The 24,048-nt window shown below is 40.5% G+C and overlaps 1 protein-coding gene across 6 annotated transcripts in view; it reads left to right on the plus strand.

Annotated features, from left to right (window-relative positions):
- Positions 1-24,048, plus strand: part of NCALD (neurocalcin delta) — a 393,861-nt gene that overhangs the window by 293,308 nt on the left and 76,505 nt on the right. Inside the window, exon 1 of one of the 6 annotated variants that reach the window (XM_015078031.3) lies at positions 22,578-22,734. The exons of the other annotated variants lie outside the window; for them this stretch is intronic. The gene's annotated coding sequence lies outside the window, so the exon portion shown is untranslated. Of the gene's footprint in view, positions 1-22,577; positions 22,735-24,048 lie in introns of those variants that run through there. 6 annotated transcript variants of the gene reach the window in all.

Below are 24,048 nucleotides of genomic sequence, written 5' to 3' on the forward strand. Positions count from 1 at the left end.
CAGTCTGACTACCATAGTGTGGCACACTCAAAAGAGCTTACATTTGCAGGTCAAACAGACCCGGGTTCAAATGTCAGGTTCATCTCATTCTGCTTCTACTCGTGTCAAGTTGATTACCTTCAGTTGTGTCACCTATAAGAGGGGATAAGACTTTCAACTCACAGCATGCATGTCAGGATTAAGTAAAAGAGGTAATATAAAAGATGTCCACACTACTGGGCAAACAGTAGTCGCTCAATTCTTTGCCCTTTTCAGCTGGTCTTATTGATGAAGGAGAGAAGTAAATTTAATGAACCCACTGTCTGAAGAGATGGTAGGAACAGTGGTTCAGCCAAAAAAAAAAAAAAAAAAAAAAAAAAAAAAGGATTTATATAAAACAAGAAGATAAATTTCTAATGAGTTGTTAAGGGAAAACAGGATCTTTGCATATTTGTACCCTAGTGTGGTTTTATTTGTAATTTGGAAGCTGTTATCACCCTATGAGAATAGCAATGGGAATGTTTCCTTCATGGACACAGCCATGGGCCCCATCAGGACCATGGTACAAAAGGCCACTGGAAACGGAAAGTGCTCAATAGATAGGAAAGTTGGCACTTATCAGTAATAAATACTGCCAGTAATAATAACATATTCCAGCTTCTATATAGAGGCTGGGAGCAGGCCAAGATCACAGTTAGAATAGAGCATAGGTTCTGTGCTCTACTGACAGAAGGTATTTTTTTCTTCCCTTATTTTTGAGATCAGAACAAAGAAACAATTGACTGAATATAGACGTTTCGTGACAATTAAATGACATTTTGTTCAAGATAATTGTAGGATTTACATTGTTTCTTTTGACAGCTGATCAAAGGGAAATAAAAATTTGCAAGGCAAACTGGCCCCATGTAGATCAATATGGAAGCTGCTACATTTAATTTTCTTCCTAGGATTTTGGAAGGCGGACTGAGGGATCTTTCCAGAATTTTCTTTTTCAGTTGACTCCATTGGCATTGCCCTATATAATTATTTCGACAGTGGGTGGTTGTCCTCTTCCACCACACTCAGAGAATTTTATGGCTTCTCTCTAGGGCTTGCCTGCATTCTGATCTTAACCCCCAGTTAAAGAGCAGCACAATCTGAGTACAGTCTGAATTTTCTAGTATTTTGAGAACCTATCAGACCTGTAAACATCCATTGGTTCCTTCTTTCTAGAAATGTTTTTTTCTCCATGCTGTTGACCATTAGAAGCCTGGAGACTGATGATCTTTACATTTGTATCTGCTCAAAGTCTTGTCTGGATTGGTCACAAATGTTGTTAATACCTTTGTCCTAACGAGCTCTTGAAATTATCCTGGACCAAACTCAGGATGTCGGATGGACTGATATTTGCCAATGGCGAGGCCTTATATGTGGAAACTTAGACTTGAAGGAAGAACATTGAAGGATTCTTCTTGTTTTTCATGTGGGTGCCTCATAGAATTGCAGTGTTTTTAAAAAAAAAATTTCAATGTTTATTTATTTTTGAGAGAGAGAGAGGGAGAGAGAGAGAAGAGAGAGCACAAGTTGGGGAGGGCCAGAGAGAGAGGAAGACACAGAAGCCAAAGCAGGCTCCAGGTTCTGACCTGTCAGCACAGAGCCTGACACGGGGCTTGGACTCACAAACTACAAGATCATGACCTGAGTCAAAGTCAGAAGCTTAACCGACTGAGCCACCCAGGCACCCCAGAATTGCAGTTTTTTAAACAGGAGTTCTAAGACCTAGTTTTTCAGCCAGTTCTTAGCCCTCTCTTTTTCTTTTCTTTTGATTAAGTAGAAAATTTAATGGCCTTGCTAACATCAGGAAATTTTTTTTAACATTGTACATTCTCACTATCTTTTTAATTTCCTAAAACTATAACTACTTACCAGAATGATTCTGGCATTCCGTGAGAAGGTACCATTTGTCATCAGAAAACTTTTGAACTCTACAGAAATGCAAAATATCAAAGGACATTTTTATATCCTCACAAGGTTCATAAAAACAGCTAGACTGCATGTTATGGGCTTTGTTGGGTCAAGTATGATTTTGGTCATCAGAAAGGGATTTCTCATTCACTTTTTAACTAATTATATCAGTAAAGGTTTAATTAGAAAAATAGAAACTGGGGCGCGAGGGTGGCTCAGTCGGTTAAGGTGTCCGACTTCAGCTCAGGTCGTGATCTCATGGTTTGCGAGTTCGAGCCCCGCGTTGGGCTCTGTGCTGACAGCTCGGAGTCTGGAGCCTGCTTCCGATTCTGTGTCTCCCCCTCTCTCTGCCCCTCCCCTGTTCACGCTCAGTCTCTGTCTCAAAAATAAACAAAAACATTTAAAAAATTTTTTTAAAAAAGAAAGAAAATACAAACTAAGTATGTCAAAGGAGATTTAAAATGGGACTAATTTTATTTTATTTTTTAAATTTCTTTTAATGTGTATTTATTTTTGAGAGAGAGAGACAGAGTGTGAGCAGGGGAGGGGCAGAGAGAGGGAGAACAGAATCCGAAGCAGGCTCCAGGCTCTGAGCTGTCAGCACAGAGCCCGACGCGGGGCTCGAACTCACGGAGCGCGAGATCACGACCTGAGCTGAAGTCGGTTGCTTGACCCACAGCCACGCAGGCGCCCCAAAATGGGACTGATTTTAAAAGTAAGGCCCGAAGGAACAAAGAAGGGGAGGTGGGTTAATTCAGGGATGAGAGTGTGAATCAGCTGCTACCGGAAGACACGAGGGTGGCGGTGGCGTCCCGGATCCCAGGCGCACACTCCTGGCAGCTGCTGGAGTCTGCTTTTGCTGCCAAGCCTCCTGATGCTGCTGAATAGTCAGCACCACTGGAGCCCAGAGCCACCTGCTGTGGCCCCTGTCGGAACTGACCCACCCTGCTGGATGCGTGGCCGGAAGCAGAAGGGAACGATGGCTTCTCGCCTCCGGACACACACCAGTGTCTCCCACTGCTTGGATCTAGTTAGCAGTCAGCTGGCAGGATTCCGGAGAGTGGAACTTGCAGGGTCCACTCCCTGCAAAACAGAGCTGAGCAGAGAAGGGAAGGAATGGAGTCAAGGGCAAATAGGCCAGTGACCAGCTCACTTCTGTCCTTCACACAGAGCTGAGGTATGTTCTAGACGAAGTTGACAAGGAACGACCCAGTGTGTCAATAACTACACGTTCACACGGCTCTCTTTAAAGTTTCTAAACGATTTTAACTTCTAAATAGCTTTCATTTATTTGATATTTAAGGGCAGGGCATGACTGGAAAATATCAAGCAATACGTTCTGTGGTTTATCTTTTATAATTTGTTTCCTTAGAAAGTTTTGGGGGGAGGCAACTGCCGTTTGACGTGCTTTTACAGAGATGCCAGGTGATGCACAAATATTTCTCATTTAAGACTTACGACAACCTTATGAGGTAGGAATTACTTTTGTCCCCCTAGAAAGCAGTATCCCACAAAAAGCTTCACAGCTCTTCATTTCCAGAGCTGGGGCAAGAACTCCACCCAACACATTCCAGCCAGCACACGGTGGCCTTCTCTCCTCAAAAACATAAAGGATTTTTTATTCACAACCCAGGGAATACCTGGATATGGAGAGAATAAGACTTATGAATACGTTGCCAAGGTATACTTCCCACTGTAATATTACTACAAGCTCCAAGAAACTGTACTCTCCAGCGGGTGGAGATAGCCATCTTGAACTTCTAGAGCTCTTTGCTTGAATCTCTTTGTAGCACAAGGTTCTATATGTCTTTTCTAGTATTCATTGTCTTGGGCAAAACCCATGAGGAAGGAAGGGATTTAGGTAGGATTAACATAGAGGTGATATCATCATCATCATCATCATCATCATCATCATCATCATCATCATTTCACCAGGGTGGGTTGGGAATAGGGGAGAGAAAGATCAGTTTTGGAATGCACCAAGCGATGTCTGGTGAGGGATCGAAATCTGGGTCTCAGTGAATAAAGGACCAGAGGTCTTAAATATAACATATAGACAAGGAAGCACAAATGACAACACATATGTAAAAATATGTTCCACCTGTCCGCTCGGTCAGGCAATAAAAATCCAAGTGATGACACGTTATTATGTGGCACTTATTAAACTAAGAACAATAAATAAACAAATATGTATCATTATATATATGACATATATATAAACGTATATATCTGATACAGTGCTGACAAGCTTTGGAGAAGTGGTATATTTGCTTCTTGCTACTGTCAGTTAAAACAGTTTATTGGGGCACCTGGGTGGCTCAGTTGGTTAAGCGTCCAATGTCAGCTCAGGTCATGATCTCGTGGTTTGTGGGTTTGAGCCCCCCATCAAGCTCTGTGCTGACAGCTCAGAGCCTGAAGCCTCCTTCAGATTCTATGTTTCTCTCTCTCTTTGCCCCTCACCCGCTCATGCTCTTTCTCTGTCTCAAAAATAAACATTAAAAAAATTTTTTTAAATTAGTTTATTTAAAAATCTGAACAGAAATAGTATCAACAGGCACAAACTTTTCATACCTAAGACTTTGTAATCACTCTCATTAGAATTATTCTTCAGGATATAAATCAAAGGAAAAAGTAAATGTGTGAAGATGTTTGTATGTGGCATTTATAATAGGGAAAATCTAGAGGCAGCTGAATTCTGCGGGAGTCAGGGAATGGTTAACTATACCGTCCGTATCCATTCATTGGCATTTGCATAGCAACTGAAAAGGAAATATATGGAGACTTTGAAGGCTTGTAGAAGGCATTCATTAGCCCACGTTGAGTGGAAAAAAGGGAAAACCTTTGGCTCTGAAAACCTTTGGCTTCTGGATTTTGAGTGCCAGCTCTTGTGTGAACTGTCTAACTGTACAAATTAGGTCAGGCATCTCAGGCAAATGATGGCCACTCTCCTTAGATGGAGTTTTCCCTGGTTGGTTATAAGGATCCTTACCTCAAGCAGCCATTGTGAAGATCAAATGAGATCATTTACATGAAGTACTCAGCACAGTGCCGAGTGTAAAACAAGCCCCCAAAGTCCTCCCTATATTTACTTTTTTTCTTTGTCAAATTAAAGGTTAGAAGAAAACATGAGGCGGGGGGTGGCGAATGGGGGAAAGGGCTTGTGCGGGATCATGGAACGGGTGAATATTTTATTTTGAGCATTTCACTGTGCCACATTCTATCCTCTTAAAACTTGGGCACTTTAAAAACTGTATTTCAGGCACAAGGCAACGCCCTCATATTAGGGCCCCTCCTCTTTCCAGCAGCTGGAAAGCCCAATTTCACAGCCCTCCCCCCAGCTCTCAGAATGCAGACATTAAGCTGGGGAGTCCATGGCACAGATTTAAAACGGACGACTTGTATCTTTATCCTTTCTGCAGCTGTTTTCGGAGAAACTGCTGTTCTTAGATGCCTGATTATTCCACACCTGTGAGGGTATAGTCTTGCTCCCTAAGAACCAAATCACGTTTGAAATTTCTGGTGTCAGATGGTTAAAAAAAAAAAAAAAAAGGATGGCTTCGCGTTTCCTCAGAATGCTGCATTCATGGGAGGGCTCTTCTACCTGACCTGCTGAGAACAATGCCTCTTTCAGGAGGCCCGCGGCCACAGTGAATGGGACGCTCTGAACCTTCTCTCTTTAGGGTTATTATTCTGAAATCCTCATTGTTGGCAATGCCCTCTTGGCAGCTGGACGGTCAAATGCATCTATCAATTCAGTCTCTTTACTTTTATTTGGGGGGGCGGGGGTAGCTGATTGGCTAAAGAAGCAAAAGCCAGCATAGCTACACTTTATTTCTGTGCACCTGCATTATTTATGCTGTCAGAAACTCAAGGCAAGAGGCTGAAACCATAATTATTATTGGGTTGGGAACCACTAGGACAGGCAAAGAGACTCATTTAATGGGTGGCAGGGAAACAAAATGACAATCAGGAAAGAACAAATTCTAAGGCATGAACTCCTAAAACGATCTGCCAATTAGCTGTGAAGAGGATGGCATCTTAATCAAGCGCTTTATCTGCTCCCCAGGCTTCCCAGGGCTTGTCGCTTGCCATGCCACCTGGGGGGGGGGGGGAACGCTGGTTCCTTTAGGCTTGCAGGGCACCTTCCCAGGAGGAAGAACAGGGGGCTTCTATTCCGCTGCATGAATCCTTACCATAAACACTCAGTTTGGGTTTGACCAAGGAACCGGAGCAGCCAGGAGTGGGGAGAGAGACAGAGGCATTCTAAATGGCTTCTGTGGTCAGAGGATAGAAACACCATCTTCTGATTTTGAAATGTCTAGAAATTTCCTGGAGACGAAGCCATGAAGAAATGGGGGGGATGTGTGGATATCATTTTTTTCGAGACACTTTTCTGTGTATAATCACTAGGTTATCTTCAAATCTACAGTTTTATGCAGTAAAAATGGGCAAGCAGCTGACATATGGGGAAGGGCATGGGCTCCTTTGTGTAATGGACAGATTTTCGCCATGAACCCTAGTCCTGAGACTTTTTTTATGGCTCAGTCTGGACAAATCTGATAATTTAAGTCTTTCTTTTTTTTTTTTTTCCAACATTTATTTATTTTTGGGACAGAGAGAGACAGAGCATGAACGGGGGAGGGGCAGAGAGAGAGGGAGACACAGAATCGGAAACAGGCTCCAGGCTCTGAGCCATCAGCCCAGAGCCTGACGCGGGGCTCGAACTCACGGACCGCGAGATCGTGACCTGAGCTATAGTCGGACACCTAACCGACTGCGCCACCCAGGCGCCCCTTAAGTCTTTCTAAAGGTATCCAGTGTCTGGGGAGAATGGATTGGCCCAGGTTCATCGTATGATGCAAGGTGTATATTGCACGCACACGCCTAGGGGCCATTTCCACGGTGGTCTTTGTGCCACTTTGAGTTTGCTCTATAATCAGCATGTGTTGTGTTTAGAACCAGAAAAGAAATCTTAAAAGAACATTACTTTAAAATGTTAATTGGTCTTTATATTAGCGCTTAGATGATTTAGGCTCCTCTGTGCCGCCTACAAGCTGTGTGTCCTTGAGCAAGTGATTCAGTCGCCTTGCTACATTGGCTTGCAAAGCCCTACATACGCTGCCCCACAGTCAGCTCACTCATGGTGCGCTGCTTACTCCTCTCCGCATTCTGCCATCCTGGCCTCTTTTCAGCTCCTCTAATGTGCCAGGCTACCTCTCAGCCCCAAGATTTCAAACTCACTGCTTTCTCACAACTCCTCAACTGTCTCCCTCATCTCTTTCTTCTTCATTCCTGCGTCATGTTCTCAGGGAGTTTTTCTATGAAATGCCAGGCTGAGTTAGGTCCTCCTGGGCTAGCACCAGGTAGCTCCCATTCTACGTCACTTGTTACTTATTAAATGGTGTAATTCTTCGTAACTGTAAATGCCAACTTCGGTGTCTTTCTTATTCACTGCTATAGTCGTCCAGCCTAGTACAGTGCCTGACACACAGAGAGCACTCACTGAAGATTTTTGAATGAACGATTGAATGAATGAATGAACGAACTGAGCTAGATAAATCCCCAAGGTCCTTTTCAGTTTTGAGAAATCAATGGCACTAATTCAGTGAAGGACAAAGATGTGCTGATTGTGTTTGTATTAGATAGAGCTTATTTGCTTTCAGATGATGGGATACCCACTCAAGCTGGCTCAGCAAAAAGCAAAGTTGCTGATATGATGCTGAAGTGGCTCCTGGAGCCTGTAGGGTAACTTTAGGAACTGGAGAGGCCCCGGGTCGCTCAGAGGCTGTAACCAGGGACTCTTGCTATGTGACTCTGACTCCAAGCCTCTCTTCATTCTTTTGGAGCTCCCACTGTTATTCATTCCGAAGCAGACAGCTTTGTCAGTAACTTTCCTTTCATCTTGACTTGTGATTCTTCTCCTTTGGCAAGGGTAACCACCCCCCACCCCCCCGCCATTACCCCACAGCCATTGCTTCTCCCATCCCTGCTTCATTAATATTTAGGCAATTGAGGATTTCATGGTGAAATCCCTTATAAAAAATCGTTTGGAGAAAAGGCCAATGTGAAGTCTTGTTTCTGGATTCCTTCTAGCCCTGGCACAAGTGCCTCCGGGCACTGTGGGCTCTCACTTCTTCTTGATGAGGTTGCTGATATCTGGGCTGAACTCCAAGGATATTGGCAACTTAACACTATGGGAAATTCAATAATCGAACATCTCATTTTACATGTAAAAGAGTCACAGCCCTAACAGCTTTGGTGATGAGTTTGACTCCTAGATTGTTTTGGTAGTAGTGGTGAGGTGCTGGGATTTGTGTAGCCCCTGAGTCTCCATTCAGTGCCTTTTTAGTGGTTACTCTGCTTCTTCAGAGAGAACTTCACACTTTGGTTGTTTGGTTGGTACCATAATGAAAACCGTTGTGGCTTCCCACAGGTAAGAGTATAAGAAACTAAGACAACCTCAAGGCAGGTTTGATAGGACAGGCGTCCAGATAGCTTTGGATATGAGCCATCTCATTCCAGCCCATCTGAGAGTGTACCCTTTCCTGTAATGCTGGGTCAGATCTTAACTGTAGATGATAGCAAGAGAGCAGTGTGGTCCCTTGGTTTCTTTTCTTGCTTGTCATTCAGTATGTTCTCTGACCTGAGCCACACTCAGGCCAGCTCTTGAAAATACCATTTTTGCAATGCAAGTCTTTTTGTAGATAGAATTTCTAGAATCAGAGGACTTGATGGAATGACCAAAGTTCAACTAGCGCAGGCCTTTGCCTTCTGGGAAGGCTGCTGTAAAGACACTGCAGCAGGTTTTCTAGCAGTGGGTTTACTCCCAACTGGGAGGGACATTTCCCTCCCCTGAGGCCATATGGCACTTTGCTGTGCTTCTCCTAGGCTATTTGCTCTCTCCCCTTTTCTGTCCTGTTAGCTCCTTGAGGAGCTCATTATTTATCTCTTCCATCAAGTCTTGCTTAGAAGGTGTACTCAGTACACAATTCTTGCCTGTCTTAGTTTCCTATTGCTGCTATAATAAATTATCCCAATCTTAAAATAACACAAATTTATTATCTAACAGTTCTGGAGGTCAGAAATCTGAAATGGGTCTCACTGGGGTACACTCAAGATATAGACAGAGTTGTGATCCTTTGTGTAGGCTCTAGAACAGGAGGGACAGGATCCACTTCTGTTGTAGTTCATTCGGGATGCTATAACAAAGATATCAGGGACTCATATCGGGGAGGGGGGCTCAGTCAGTTGAGCGTCTGACTCTTGATTTCAGCTCAGGTCATGATCCCAGAGTCATGGGATTGGGCCTCATGTTGGACTCCATGCTGAGTGTGGAGCCTGCTAAAGATTCTCTCTCTCTCCCTCTACCCATCTCCCCTGCTCATATTCTCAGTCTAAAACAAATTTTTAAAAAATCATAAGGTGGGTGGCTTATAAATGACAGATACTTATTTCTCAGAGTTCTGGATGCTGGAAGTCAAAGATCAGGGTGTCAGAATGGTCATGTGAGGGCCCTTTCCAAGGTTGCTAACTTCTTGTATCTTTACATGGTAGAAGGGGTGACAAGGTTCTCCGGACCCTCTTTGTAAGGGCCTCATTCTCATGACCCAGTCACCTCCCAGAGGCACCACCTCCTGATACCATAGCATTAGGGGTTAGATTCTAGACAAATGGATTTTAAGGGGACGCAAACATTCAAATCATAGCAATTTCCTTTCCTTTCCCGGCTTCTAGAGGCTGCCTGCACATTTGGCTCATGGCCCCTTTCTCCATCTTCAGAGCCAGCAACATTGGGCCAACACCTTTTCACGCTGCCATCTTTCTGTCTCTCTCTTCCATTTTTAAGAACTCTTGTGATTATATTGGGCTCATCAGATAATCCACAATAATCTTCCTATTTTGAGGTCAGCTGATTGGCAACCTTAATTCACCTTCAATATGTAAGATAACATATTCATAGTCTCCTTGGGATTAGAAGAGGGACATCTGGGGGTAGGGGGTGGGGGAGGAAGCGGAGAGCATTAATCTGTCTATCATGTTGCCCAAACACAATGAGTGAAATAAGTATTCTGATTATTGGGACAATAGTCAAGACAGCTGCCTCCTTTAGTCAAATGTTTTTCTGAAAAGTAATCAATCATTTTTTTTCTATAATTGAATTGCATTTTATATGTACCAGAGGAAGTATTTATGCTTTAAATCTTCTAATTGATTGTTTTGCTACACTAAGATTTATATACATTTGATTTTATTAAGGCAAGATTCACCTCTTTTACCGTGTTAGAACATTCATTTTGTACAAATCTGTGTAAGGGTTATTATGGAAAAAAAAATTGCATTAAAACTATAGATTTGCAGTTCTTGGAGTATGTGGCGTGTGCTTTTTTAGGGGTGGCTTTTTTAGAAAAGAAGCTAATATCAGCAACCTAATAAACTAAATGTCCTACTTTCCCTTTTTTATAAGGAATAAATAATTTAATAGGCTAAATAGGATTCTATGCAGTGGTTTTAACTGTCATAAATGCTATTAAATGGACTTATAGGCTATGGAAATATAAATTCAGAGTTCTGCTGATATTAAGAACTGTTATAATTTGCTCTCTAAGGAATTCAATGAAAACAGAAAATCACATTTTATGTAAGTTTGTTTTTCAGAAAGCAGTAACAGGGTAAACTGGACCTTAATTAGCACATTTTTAATTATTAATTAAGTATGAATGTTTCCTCCGTCTCCTTAACTGTAGCAGATGCATTCCTAATTTGAACATCATTCTTATAACCACCTTGCAAGGTAGTTGTTAGTATTTCCATTACACAGATAATAAAATCAAGGCTCAGAGAGGTCAAATACGTTGTCCAAAGTCACAGATATAAAAAGTCCATGTTTGGGAAGCCTACATTTAGATTTGAGTGTACCCAACCCCAAAGATCATATCCTTTCCATTCTGACACAGCAAGAGTCCTTAATGCCAACATTTTGCACAAAAACTCAACAAAATGTATGACTTTGGGCTGAAGATGAATTTCAGGATTGCTTCTCTCTTCCTGTTTATAGGAACTGCACTTTCAACACAGCCACCACCAGGGAAACATCTAGACTCTTTACTCTTTTGGGGTTTATTGCCTTATCCCTTGGAAGTAGGAAGTGATAGAATCCTTGATGATCTGTGATTTATAAATGTGCAATGGTGTCAGTCTGACAGCACAGGAAGAGTTATGGTTCTAAAGCAATCTTTCCAAAAAGGCAAAACCAAAGATCTTATTACAATATTTGCTTTAAATGTACTCGATGTTGATGATGGGAAAGTGGCATTTTGCAGCTTTTCTTTTGTATGGGAAATTAAATACAAAGAGATGATTTGTGGGAGATTTTTCTCCAAAACAAAATCCTTAGTTTCCTGTGAGAAATTCTCTCTCTTTGAGAAAAGAATTTATTTCTCTCGTTCAATCTTTGAAAAGGCAGGCAGGATGGTAGGCGAGGCCATTTTTATTCATTGAATGATTTTGTTGTCTCTTTTCTCCTTTTTCTTTATCTTCAACCCACATGACTCCTCAGTGTCCAGAAAGACTTTAAGGAGTCTTTTGTGAATATTATAGCTTAAAGGGTACTAGTTTAATTATTTGGATAAATGAAGAGCTGTTGTATAGCACTTATTTTGCAATACTTTTGGATGTATTACAATTTATTCTCTAAGGATTCTGGGAATTTCATGAAATTCCATTAGCTTGTTTAACATGTGGCATTTCACTTGCACATAGTTCCCAACTTAAAAAAGATGGTTAATTAAGCACTGTACCCAATGTGGGGCTTGAACTCATGACCCTGAGATCAAGAGTCACATGCTACACTGACTGAACCGGCCAGGTGCCCCATAAAGTTCCCAAATTTTGATGGTAGAAACTCTAACAGTTGGGAATAGGTTTAATATGCACAAAGTATGCCCTAAATAAGAACTTTCCCTTTCCTCTCTCTCTTTCTCTATCTCTGTCTCTGTTTCTCTCAGACAGACACACACACACACACACACACACACACACACCCAGAGGGAAGTACAGTAGGACTAGAATGGCAGCTTTCTCCATGAAGGCTTCAGATTCCAGGCTTCTGCCAGCTCACATCTCCACCATCCACCTCTAGGGTGAATAGCCCACTTCCCCACGGTCCACAGTGGTGGCCATCACATCCATGCTCCCAAGCAGTAGGATGGTAAATGGAGTGAAAAAGAAAAGTCCAAGGGCTCAGACAAGTTTGTTTGCTCATTGGGTTTTAAGGAAGGTCCTGGAAGCTACACATGACATCTGTTCACATCTAATTGGCTGGTCCTTAATCACAAAGCCACAGAGCAACAAGGGAGGCTGAAAAACGTCTTTATTCTGGGCAGCGATTTCCCACCTAAGGATTCTATTTCTGTGGAGGAGAAAATGGGTATTGAGGGACAACTAGCAGCTATAGACATAATAGCTGCTCTTTTAGATCTCTAAAGGGCCATCATGTGAACCAAAGCATTCAATTTACTCTTTGTAGCATCAAGGAGCAAAACATGAGCCTGATTTTAAAGTGATGGGAAGGAGACATTTGGTTCATCATAAGAGAGAACTTTCTAACAGTTGGAACATTGTACGATGGATGTCTTGACATTTTGTAGTGGAGAGCTCATTACATCTGGGAGGTATTCAAGCAGCAGGTGCTTACTATCTATCAGACATAGTATAGAGAGGATTTCTCCACTGGAAGGAAGATAGGACTGGAGGACTACTAAGGTATCTTCTATTCCAAGAACCTGTGAAACCAAGTACATCTTAACATCTGTAGGATCTGCGATGATACCCTTTTTTTTTTAATTACAGATATTGGTGATTTTTTTTCTTGCTTATTCTTCTAGGTGTTTATTAATTCTATTATTTTGCCTCAAGAATCAATTCTGGATTTCTTGTGTTCTTTATTGTACATTGTTTTCAATTTAATTAATTTCTGCTCTCTTTATAATTCCCTTCCTTTTACCTTCATTGTTTTACTTTGCTTTTTCCCCACTACTTGAGGTGGAGACTTAGATTGTGGATATTCAGCCTTATAAAAAATTAAATGCTTGCATTAATTTAGGGTCAAATGAATAGAATCGTGAAAGTAAACCATAAAGCACAATACAAAGGTGCTATTCATATCACTTTTTCAGTAACTGCCCAGTCACCCTGGGAAGACTAGTTTTAGTATGGCTCTTTTTGTCTCTATCCCTGATCTCTTCTATGCCATCCAATTACGTTTATCAAAGGGGTTTTGAGGCACTTTAAGGTCTTTGAGGTTTGTTCTGATCCCAAAAGAAGGGCTCTTTTTAGCTCTTTCCCTGGTTCTCTCTGGTAAACTGGCTGGTCTGCAGGTTAGCTTTTGCTCTTCTTTCTGTCAGCCTCCTCTGAATTTTTACCACGCAAATCTCCATCGTTTTCCAGAGCACCCTTAAACTTGAACTTCTCCACACTCGATTTCAAATAGTCATTTCCTTTGGGAAGATCTTCAGAGCTCTCTGTTCTTATGGACTGCCTCTCTGAAAAAAAGCTCTGAGTAACTACTCTGGGCACTGGACTATGGTGGTAGCCTCCAGTCTTCTGAGACTGTCTCTGATATAGAATCTCTGTCCTACAAGTGAACTTGTTGCGAGCAGTAAGGCCCCAGCATTCTCTACCTATTGTACCTGGAGTAGAACCTGTTTGCTCTGTGAGTGGGGGCTAGGTGGACGAACGGTGCCCCCACCATCTTGGCTGTATTCACCCGGCATTTGACACCAAAACAGGAGAAATGCTGATGGTCTGCCTTTTCCAGGGAGGCAGTGTATCCTTTGAGCTGAGGGAAGAAGGAACCCAGTCTTGTTGTTCACACCTTTCTAGCATTTAGCGTCCATCAAACTGAGCTAAGGGGTTAGGGAGGATCATGACTCAAGTGCCACAGACTCTGAATATTCTTATCAAGTTTTAGTATTTTTTTCTTGAATAAGGGTTTCTTCACTGGCTATATACCCTAAGTAAGATTTTCAGAGACTTTATGATATTTTAAAGTATTCTTCACTGGTTATTTTTGTTGTATGGGGGAACATGTCCATGGAGCTCCTCAAAGTGCCGTTCTAAAAGAGAACGTGTGTGTGTGTGTGTGTGTGTGTGTGTGTTAATTAACATATATACACATTTTCATTAAATAGTGCTTTAGGCGCATGCAAGTTTTGATGCATTGTATCTTATTCAGTTCAAAATGTTTCTAAATTGCAATGTAATTTTTTTAATCCATGGGTCACTTAGAAATGTATCACCTAAAAACGATTTAAGAGGTTTTCTATTTGTCTTTTTAATACTGATTATTAGCTGTGCTCCATTGTGTACAAAGAGTATACTCTGTGATTTTGGTCATTTATAATGTGTTGGAGACATTCCTATGGTCCAGCATGTAGTCAATATTGTTAAAAACATTCTAGAAAAAAATATGTATTCTGTAATTTAGATTATTCTTCATATGCTAATTAAGCCAAGTAGGTTAATTTTGTCACTGAGATATTCTGTATCTCTAACTTGTTGTTTTCTGTTTGTTCTATGAGTTATTGGGGAAGATATGTTAAATCAATACTATGACCATGATTTTTTTTCTATTTATCTTGGTGCTATTTTATTAGGTGCATATGCATGTTTAGAAAGGCAAATCATGAAGTGTTCCTTTATATCTCTAGTAGTCTTTCTTTCTTTTTTTTTTTTTAAAGTTTTTTATTTTGAGAGAGAGTGAAGGAGGTGAAGGGAAAGAAGGAGAGAGACAGAATACCAAGCAGGTACTGCACTGCTAGCATGGAGTTGACACAGGGCTTGAACTCACAAACCGTGAGATCATGACCTGAGCAGAAATCAAGAGTTGGACACTTAACCAACTGAGCCCTGCCCGCCCCCCCCCCCCAGGTGCCCCTCTAGCAGTATTTCTTGCTTATAATACTACTGACTACTATTTCTTGATAGTAATGTTGCTACACCAGCTTTTGCTAGGTAGTTTATATATCACTTTCCATTTCTTGTGTCTAGTACAGTTAGAATTTGCTCATTAATATAATCTGATGTTTGTTGTCTTTTAACTGGAATATTTAATCAGTTTACGTATTTTGGTAAATACTGACTTGTTTGAGATTAAGTCTTTGATGTTACTATTTCTCCTATCATTTTCTTCCTTTTTTCCCCTCCTTTCTTGCTTCTTTGGGGAATCAAGAAATTTTAAAAATGAGTTTTCTGATGTATTAATTTATTAGCTATTCGTTCTTTTGTTAGTCTTTTAGTGGATACAAGGATTACACTGTGTACCCTTACCTTATGAGAGACTTATTAATTAGTACTTTTACCAGAATATAAGAATCTTAGAACGTCTCAATTCTATCCATCCTTTCTTCCCTTTTCTGCTAATATTGCCCTATGTTTTGAATCTATATATATTTTAAGCCCCACAAGTCATAATTTTATAAGATCAGTATTCATTTAGACTTATGTATATATTTGCCCTTTCTGTATCTGTTTCCATCTCGCGTTGTTTTCTTCTGCCTAAATAACTCTTTAGAAACTTAGTGTAATTCTTTTGAAGCAAAAATTCCCTCAGGTTTTGACTGAAAATGTTTTATGTTATCTCCATTTAAAATGTTTTTAATCAAACTTATATTTTGAGATGAGTGTGGATTCACATGCACTTGTAAGAAACAACACGGAGAGAATCCAAATATCTTTTACCCACTTTCCCTTAAAGGTAGTGAAACTGTGATCCAATATTACAACCAGGATGCTGACATTGATACAGAAGCTGTCAAGACACAGAAGTTTTCATCACCACAAGGATCCCTCAGTTGTTCTTTAACAACATAAGTACTTCTCTCCCACCCACCGCCACATTACTCTCTGGAAACCACTAATCTGCTTCTATAATTTTGCCATATCAATAATGGTATGTAAATGGATCGTATAGTTTGTGACTTTTTGAGAGTAGCTTTTTCACTCGGGAATTAATTCTCTGGACGTTCATGCAGGTTTTCTTGTGTATCAGTACTTTGTTCCATTTTAGTACGGAATAGTATTCCCAGGTGTGGATACGCTAAAATTTACCACTCGCCCATTGAAAGCATCAAATTAGTGGTCATCACAAAGCTAGAAGCTTTCACGTACAAGCTGTTGTGTTAACATAAGTCTTCATTTCTCTGAAATAACAGGAGCACAATTGCTGAGTCATATGGTGGTTGCATGTGTAATACTTTTGAAAAACTGCCAAACTATTCACCGTAGTGGCTGTATCATTTTACAATCCCACCAGCAATGTATACGTGATTCAGTTTCTCTGTATCCTTGCCAACATTCAATATGGTCGCAATTTTTTATTTTTGTCATTTTGATAGATGTCTAGTGATATCTCATTATGGTTTTTTTTAACTTGCATTTCCCTGATGGTTAATAATGTTAGAAAATCTTTTCATGTGTTTGTTTGTCATCTGTATATATTCTTTGGGGAAATATCTCTGTCTTTTGCTGATTTCCTACTTGGATTGTTTGTCTTACTGTTGAATTTTACTGTTAAAAATCTTCTGTTGTGCATTTAGAGTTAATATGACTTTATGGGGTGCCTGGGTGGTTCCGTCAGTTGAGTGTCCAACTTTGGCTCAGGTCATGATCTCGCGGTTCACAGGTTTGAGCCCTGCATTGGACTCTGTGCTGACAGCTCAGAGCCTAGAGCCTGCTTCAAATTCTGTGTGTGTGTCTCTCTCTCTGCCCCTCCCCTGTCCACACTCTGTCTCTCTCTCTCTTTCTCTCTGAAAAATAAATAAAAACATGAAAAAATTTAGACTTAATATGACTTTATAGTCTTACTGCTTTTAAGATTTTGTCTTTGTCTTTAGTGTTCAGCAGGTTGGTCATGATGTGTCTATGTGTGATTTTCTTTGTAGTTATCCTGTTTGGGATATAAAGGGCTTCTTAAATCTGTTGTTTTATAAATTTTATAAATTTCTCAGCCCCTTCTCTTCAAATATTGCTTTTGTCCTGTCTCTCTTTCCTCTCCCAAATACACACATTAGCCTTTCATCATGTCCTGAATGTCTCTTAAACATTGATTCTGTATTTTCCATTCTTCTTTTCTTCTTATACTTCACTCTAGATATTGTCTGCTAATCTACCTTTCATTTCACTATTTTTCTCTTTGGTATATCTTCTCTATTCTTTTTTGTTTTTAAAGTTTTATTTATTTTGAAGAAGAGAGAGAGAGAGAGAGAGCATGCACAAGTGGGAGAGGGGCAGAGAGAGAAGGAGAGAGAGAATCCCAAGCAGCCTCCGTGCTCAGTGCAGAGCCAGGGTCAGGGCTCAATCCCACTTGACCTCGGCATCATGACCTGAACCAAAATCAAGAGTCGGACTCTTAACCAACTGAGCCACCTAGGCTCCCATATCTTCTGTACTCTTGAACTAATCTGTTGTGTTCTTAATTTCAGTTATTGGATTTTTTAGTTCTTAAATTTCAATAGTTCTTTTTTCATAGATTTAATTTTTTACAGGTGGAATGATCCGTCTTGCCATTTATTTTCTTGAAAATATTACTTACAGTTATTTTTATCTTATTTTTTATTTTTTTAAGAGATAGAGAGCAGGGGGAAGGGGCAGAGGAAGAGAGAGAGAGAACCCGAAGCAGGCTCCACATTGGGCATGGAGCCTGATGTAGGGCTTGATCCCATGACTGTGAGATCATGACCTGAGCCCAAATCAAGAATCAGATGCTTAACCAACTGAGCCACCCAGGCACCCCTACTTACAGTTAATTTTAAGTCCCTGTCTGATAACTACAAAAGGTGACTCACCAGTGGATCTCTCTCTATTTTGTCCTCTTGGATTTAGACCAATCTCTTGGCATGATTAATAGTTTTGCATCAAATTGGAATTGGTGTATGAAAAATGATAGAGGTTTTGTATGATGTCATTTTTCTTTAGAGAGGGTTAATTTTTTCTAGAAGATAGTTAGAATATAGACAAATTACCTTGATCCAACTAGGCACTGTAATAAATCTAGAATGGATCCTGGGTTTTCTGAAGATGCATCTATTCCCTGCTTTCCATGATTTCTGCGGCATTGCCTTTGAGTTATGAGACCTGAAAACTTAGGGTGTTTACCAGCTCCAACTCCTCGGAGGATCCTGAACTCCAATTTTTGTTTCCCTAGGACTACAAGACTGCTAACCTCTCCCTTCACGTTCTCACGCTCTTTGCTGCATTTTTTGCTTTACTTCTTGTTCTAGTGCCTGACATCATTTAGGAATTGGCAAACACTTCAAGAGGAAAACAGTTCAGAAACTTAGTATCATTTCTTTATGGTACCTTTTTCTTTTTAAGCCAGGACTCAATCCCCCAATTCCTGGGTGCTTTTGAACATTTGTACTCTAATTTTTATCTCTCTAGTCTCTGAGAATGCCAGAAGCCCCACACCACATATCAAAATAACTTGAGGAGAAAAGCAGCAGGTAGAGAATGTTGGGCTTATATCAATGTATTTTCCTTTTATCTGAGATCTTGGAACTTACAGATTTGTCTGCCTTTACTACTCATTGATGTCTTCCAACCACTTTTTAAAAAATCCAGCTCTTACTATTATCTCAGTGAGAGTATTGGTTTGAACACACGAAACTCCACCATGGTGGGCAACAGAAGTTGCCCAAGCCCGTGCAATCCAAATAGTTGCTTCAGTGAAAACTGTAATAACCTGGGCACCGTTTTATTCAGGATATTTTCACTACTTTGCCTGTTCTCTTTGATTCAAATCTTCGTGATTCGATTTTTCTTGCCATATCACTCCTTAGGCCAAAGCTAGATTAGATAACTAGACTTCCCAGATGCAGAAGAAAATAAGTTGGCCTTTTCTCCCTCGTAAGAAATTAAAAATAGAGAACAATCCTCAAGTATAAAATGAACATAAGAAATAATTCAATTCTTTCTAAGAATGCATCACATGTAAATTATTTCCCAGAATTGATGAAGCCAGGCTTCCTGAGTGTAGATTCTGGCTCTGCCATGCATTAGGTAGGCCAATTACTTGACATCTCTATGCTTAAGTTTCACCAGCTGTGAAATCTGGAAAAGAATCGTACCTGCCTTATAGGATTATTATAGTAAATAATTTAATATCTTGACAGCACTTAGAACAATGCTTGACATGTATTCAGTGCTCAATTAATGTAAGTTAATATAAAAGATTATCCAGGGGCGCCTGGGTGGCTCGTCAGTTAAGCGTCAGACTTCGGCTCAGGTCATGATCTCACAGTTCGTGGGTTTGAGAGCTGCATCGGGCTCTGTGCTGACAGTTCGGAGCCTGGAGCCTGCTTCGGATTCTGTGTCTCCCTCTCTCTCTGCTCCTCCCCCACTCACACTCTGTCTCTCGCTCTCAAAAAATAAATTAAAACATTAAAAAAATTTTTTTAAAAATAAAAAAAGATTATCCAACATCAACAGCAATAGCCATAAAGTACATCGGCATGTAACTTATCTCATGATTTAGTAGAGATAAGTTTGATTTACTTGGTAAATTTATTTGAACCCTTTCTTTGTTAGAAAATTTTGTGATAAGTCTACATTTTAATATTTATTTTTCCTTCCGTTGCCTTTTTTGGGGTTGAGGGGTTATTCTCTTCTCTTTTAGAATAAAAAGGAGCCATTTTTTTTTTCTGTTGCTCAGCAGTGATTTCCCAATAGGAGAGTCACTCAACATGTTTTGAGCTCTCATCATGTTCTGTGCCCTGTGCTCAACACGGAGTTGTAGAGATGAATAAGAGTCTCCTTTCCCCAGAAGTCTTTGTAGACTTACTAGAGTCAGAAAGATAAACTTACTAGAGTCAGAAGTGTCATACACATTAAGCCATCTACCCTATGGCTGGGAGTCAGACTTTTAGAAAACATTAACTTTATAACCTTCACAACAACCTTAGGATGTAGGCACTAAGGATCGGAGGACTTAAATAACTTGCCCAGATGAGATTTGAACCCAGTGTCTCCAAAAATGCGTCCATGGCCTTCCCACTAATGTTAAGATGGGGAGATAGGAACATTTTTACCTAGAAAGGCTGATGCTAGTTGTCTGTTCATGACCCAAAGGACCTGTTAGTTCAGGTGTGTGAACCCAAGTCAGACTCCCTGTTGGGTATTTATCAGTTATTTCTGGCAAAGTGGTCAGACTAATAATAGGCAGCCTTGGCATTCATACAGCAAATGAAAACTGTGGTGCAGAACTGTTTTTGAGTGGATATTTTTAAATTCAGTGAATCATGTTCACCTTAAAAAAATGTGTTGTCATTTAAAACCTAAACGACATACTCTCTCAGTGTGATGGGCTGTGATTGGAAAAACCCACATCTGTATGTCCCATGATATTTTCAACTACATTTGGATTAATTAGCCAAACTGGTAGAAACCTGAGCACCAGTGAGATCAGTCATCATGATTTCAACCCTGCAGGTGACTGGAAGCTTCTTCAGCTGTAAGAAGAAGCTCTTAATCCTAGGTAGTTTGCGAAGGGAAAATGAGTGATAGCATTTTGGAAGTATGCAAGAGAAAGCATGCATCCACTTTTCTTTTTGAAGGTCCGTCCACTGATTATTTTGACTTATAATGAGTTTAAGCCCAAGTCAGTATAAAGTGTCCTTACTCTAAAAAGTGATGGAAAATTCAAAAGGAAAAGATGTCAGTGTTTGCTGAATTTCAGGTTAAAGCCCTGGGTTTTAGGAATTTTCATTACCAAGAACTTCTTGTTTCAGAGGACATCACCTATTGGCAGAGCTTGGTACTGCAGTTTTACTCAGATGCTGAAGCTACAGAAAGAGCTGATCGATAAGTCAGCCATGGACCCAGAGTCAGGGAGATGTTACAGCAGGCAGCTCAGAGGACATGTGAAGTCTACAAAGACATACTTTCTCTCCTCTCTTCCCATTCTGCTCATTACTAGGATGTGCATTTCTGAACAGAAACCCAGAACCATAACTGTAACAAACTGCAAAATTGTGAATTGTGGCTGAAACCTGCCCCTGCTGAGACATCTCGACCTATTTCAGATGGACATTGGGCTCAAAATCTCATTGTTCTTGTGCGAACAGGTAAATTCTCATCTGTCATAACTCTGAAATCGTTGTAGCACTGCAGCTTGATTTTACTTTTGCATTGCTATAGCTAATAGCATCAGGAAAATAACTTTTCAAATACAAATATGTCTTTTCTCCCAGCTGGGGCTGGGACAGAAGTAAAAGAAGAAGAAGAAGGAATAGAAGGATTTTACAGCCACAGTTTGGACATTAGTCTTATTGTTCAACAAGAAGCAATTTCTGACTCTGAAGAAATTTCATTCTTTTAGAGTGACACAAATGTAATCTGCTCAGCTGGTTTAGCTTCCGTTTATATTTTGTAGCACCTCAGAGCTACCCGCCCCCTGCCCTGGCCTTTTTTTTTTTTTTTTAAGAACCAGAGTAGAAATCCTGATAACACTAGCATGGAAAAGGTCCTTCGGGTTTTGCGAGCAATCTCTTTTCCCCTACCTTTTAACTCTTTTCCCTTTGAATGAGTATACATTTTCTGCGTGTATTTTTCAGGGTCCTTCCTGTGGGCCTCATTCCATTTTGTTTAATTGGTTTCCTGTTAATTGAGAAGGAGAATGAACTAGGAAATAAGCACGTGTGCTGAATTAGAAGTACGTGGGGTTGTCCTAAAGGAAATAAAGCTGAAGTTAGAAAACGTGCAGGACTGTTCTTTATTCTGCGACTGTAGGCTTTCACTGCACTTGGCATTCATGAGGCATTCACCCACTTACTCCACACTGAGCCCCAGAGGGGCTCAGATGATAGCCTTTAGGAGGAGAGCATTTAGGAGGAGAGGATCTGGCACCTGTATGGCGGCCTCAAAGCAAATGTCTAAAAGTATTTTCGATGTACTCACAAGGCCGTTTTAAAGTGGTGTTTTGAAACTTTGGTCATCATTGTTGCATAGACATTTTACATTGCCGGACTTTGGAATTCATCAGCCGTTTTCCCCCATCCCACTTGCTGTCGGGGTCCTTGGATTCTCTCATCTGACTCTGGGCCGCTACCCCATGTTTCTTGTTCTTCTTTCCATCACTAACATGGTCTCAGTACATCGACGTGGATTCTTAGGGAGTTTTTAAGATCTGTTTTCTTCCAATTCCCCTTGAGTTTCTGTTTGTATCCGTTTGCTCGCAAATAGATTTAATTAGCTCAGAAAACTAACCCCCCCCCTCCAGAATTTTTCATTTTCTTTCCTTCTGTTCTATAAAGAGAAATGCACGCTTTGTGCTGGTGATAACGAGACCAGTGGGAACTTCGGAGTGGCATGCATTTTCCTGCGAGGAAGTGTCAGAAAACAGACATAAAAGTCTTAAAGAGGAAAGTTATAGGCAAGCTTGAGTCACAACTTCAGGGGCGGAGGTTGTCCGGGAGCTGTCCGTGATGACTGTAGTGTGCGTGTGTGTGTGTGTGTGTACACACGTTGTACACACACACATGCACCCCACAGTGACAGATGACCTATTGAAATAATTTCAGAGCTGTTCTGTGGTTGCTACGGCAACCAATGCTCTCTTGGCTTTCATCTGGCCATGTGACAGGGACTTTGACGTCAGCTGGAGGCAGAGTCTGTGGCTGAGTCCACACAGTCAAAGGCCTGTGAGAATCTGGTGGATGCTGGCTGCTGCCGCCACCGCTGCTGCTCTCCACGCCGCACCGCTGCTTTCCAGGGGCTGCAGAGCATGGACTGTTAAATCTTGCACTTCTTTTGTGTGAGGTAATTCGTCTGCTTTATATACAGTACTTGGATGGTTTATAGCTTATTGTGGTTTTCCCGTCTCTTTTACCTCCTACAAGTTTGTCTTCATGAGCAATTATTGTTGTACCAGGGGGGAAAAAAATGTGAAGCGGCTTCTAGTTGCTAATTTTGTGTGGAGTCTCCGGAATTTGGTTAAATTTGGATTAACGTTCTCCGAAGTGAGTTAAAATATAATAGCCTTTCTTGCTCAACACTTGCTAGCATGACATTATTCAGAGATACGGATTTTGCAGCTGAGCCAAATATTCCCGTTGAATTCCAGGAATCCTCCCTTCAGCATTGTTTTGGGTTTAAAGACTCCAGCATAGCTTTGCAATATGTTGCTGGCTGCTTTTTTTTTTTTTTTTAAACAATTGTTCCTCATTCTAAATCAGCCTGGAATAGTTTGGAATTTGGTTTCTATCTTGTTTGCAGCATGCATAATTAGCAACAATAGGCACAGCGGGGAAAGAACATTATACTTTGAAACAAAAGTTGGGACTTTTCTTGTAAATAGGGTATTCTGAAAATACCAGAGAAACTGTCAACAGCTTCCTGTTTAGAGAAAAATAATCTGGACTATGCCAAGGAAGTTGGGGTGGAACCTCTTACGCCTGTGTGCATGCAGTTGCTTCTTGGTTGTTAGAGCAAAGTGTACATTTTCAGTATCTTCCTCTGAAAATTCAGCTGTGTGGAGAGTGGCATTGGATGCTCTTCACTAAGGAAGGAGTCATGTAAGCTGTTCTTATATTTAAGAAATGAAATATTACCCATAGAAGAAAAGAATAGCCCTAAAACTAAATTATCATTGGTAGGGGTCACTTTAATGCAAATACAGATATAAACAGTCACTAAAATTTTGCTCCAGGTCTTGAATGAATAATTTGATAACTGTGATTAATAAGGCCTCTTATCTCCTTATTCCTGTCACAGTATACAATGCAAATTGTTTTATGTACATTGTTGTAGTTCATTTTCTTCCCAAGTTTAGTAATTTTGGGTTTTCTATCATTGCGCACAGGTTGGATGGTTTTGCAGCTGATAATTCAAAAAAAAAAAAAAAAAACCTCTGACATCGATTTAATCGAAGTCTGCATTTATGATCAGGTTTCTAAATCTTACAAATTCAACAGGAGAAATAGGCAGATTTTAGAGCAGCACATGTAATATACCTACTATTTTGATGGATAGATAATAATGGTTTAACTATGTACATGAATAATATATATCTTACGTGAATTATATCTCAATGCAATGCAAGAATATATTGTTCTTAATTAGTTTCAGAATTCT

This window comes from Acinonyx jubatus, chromosome F2, assembly GCF_027475565.1.
Source record: "Acinonyx jubatus isolate Ajub_Pintada_27869175 chromosome F2, VMU_Ajub_asm_v1.0, whole genome shotgun sequence".
In the NCBI taxonomy this organism is placed as follows: Eukaryota; Metazoa; Chordata; class Mammalia; order Carnivora; family Felidae; genus Acinonyx; species Acinonyx jubatus.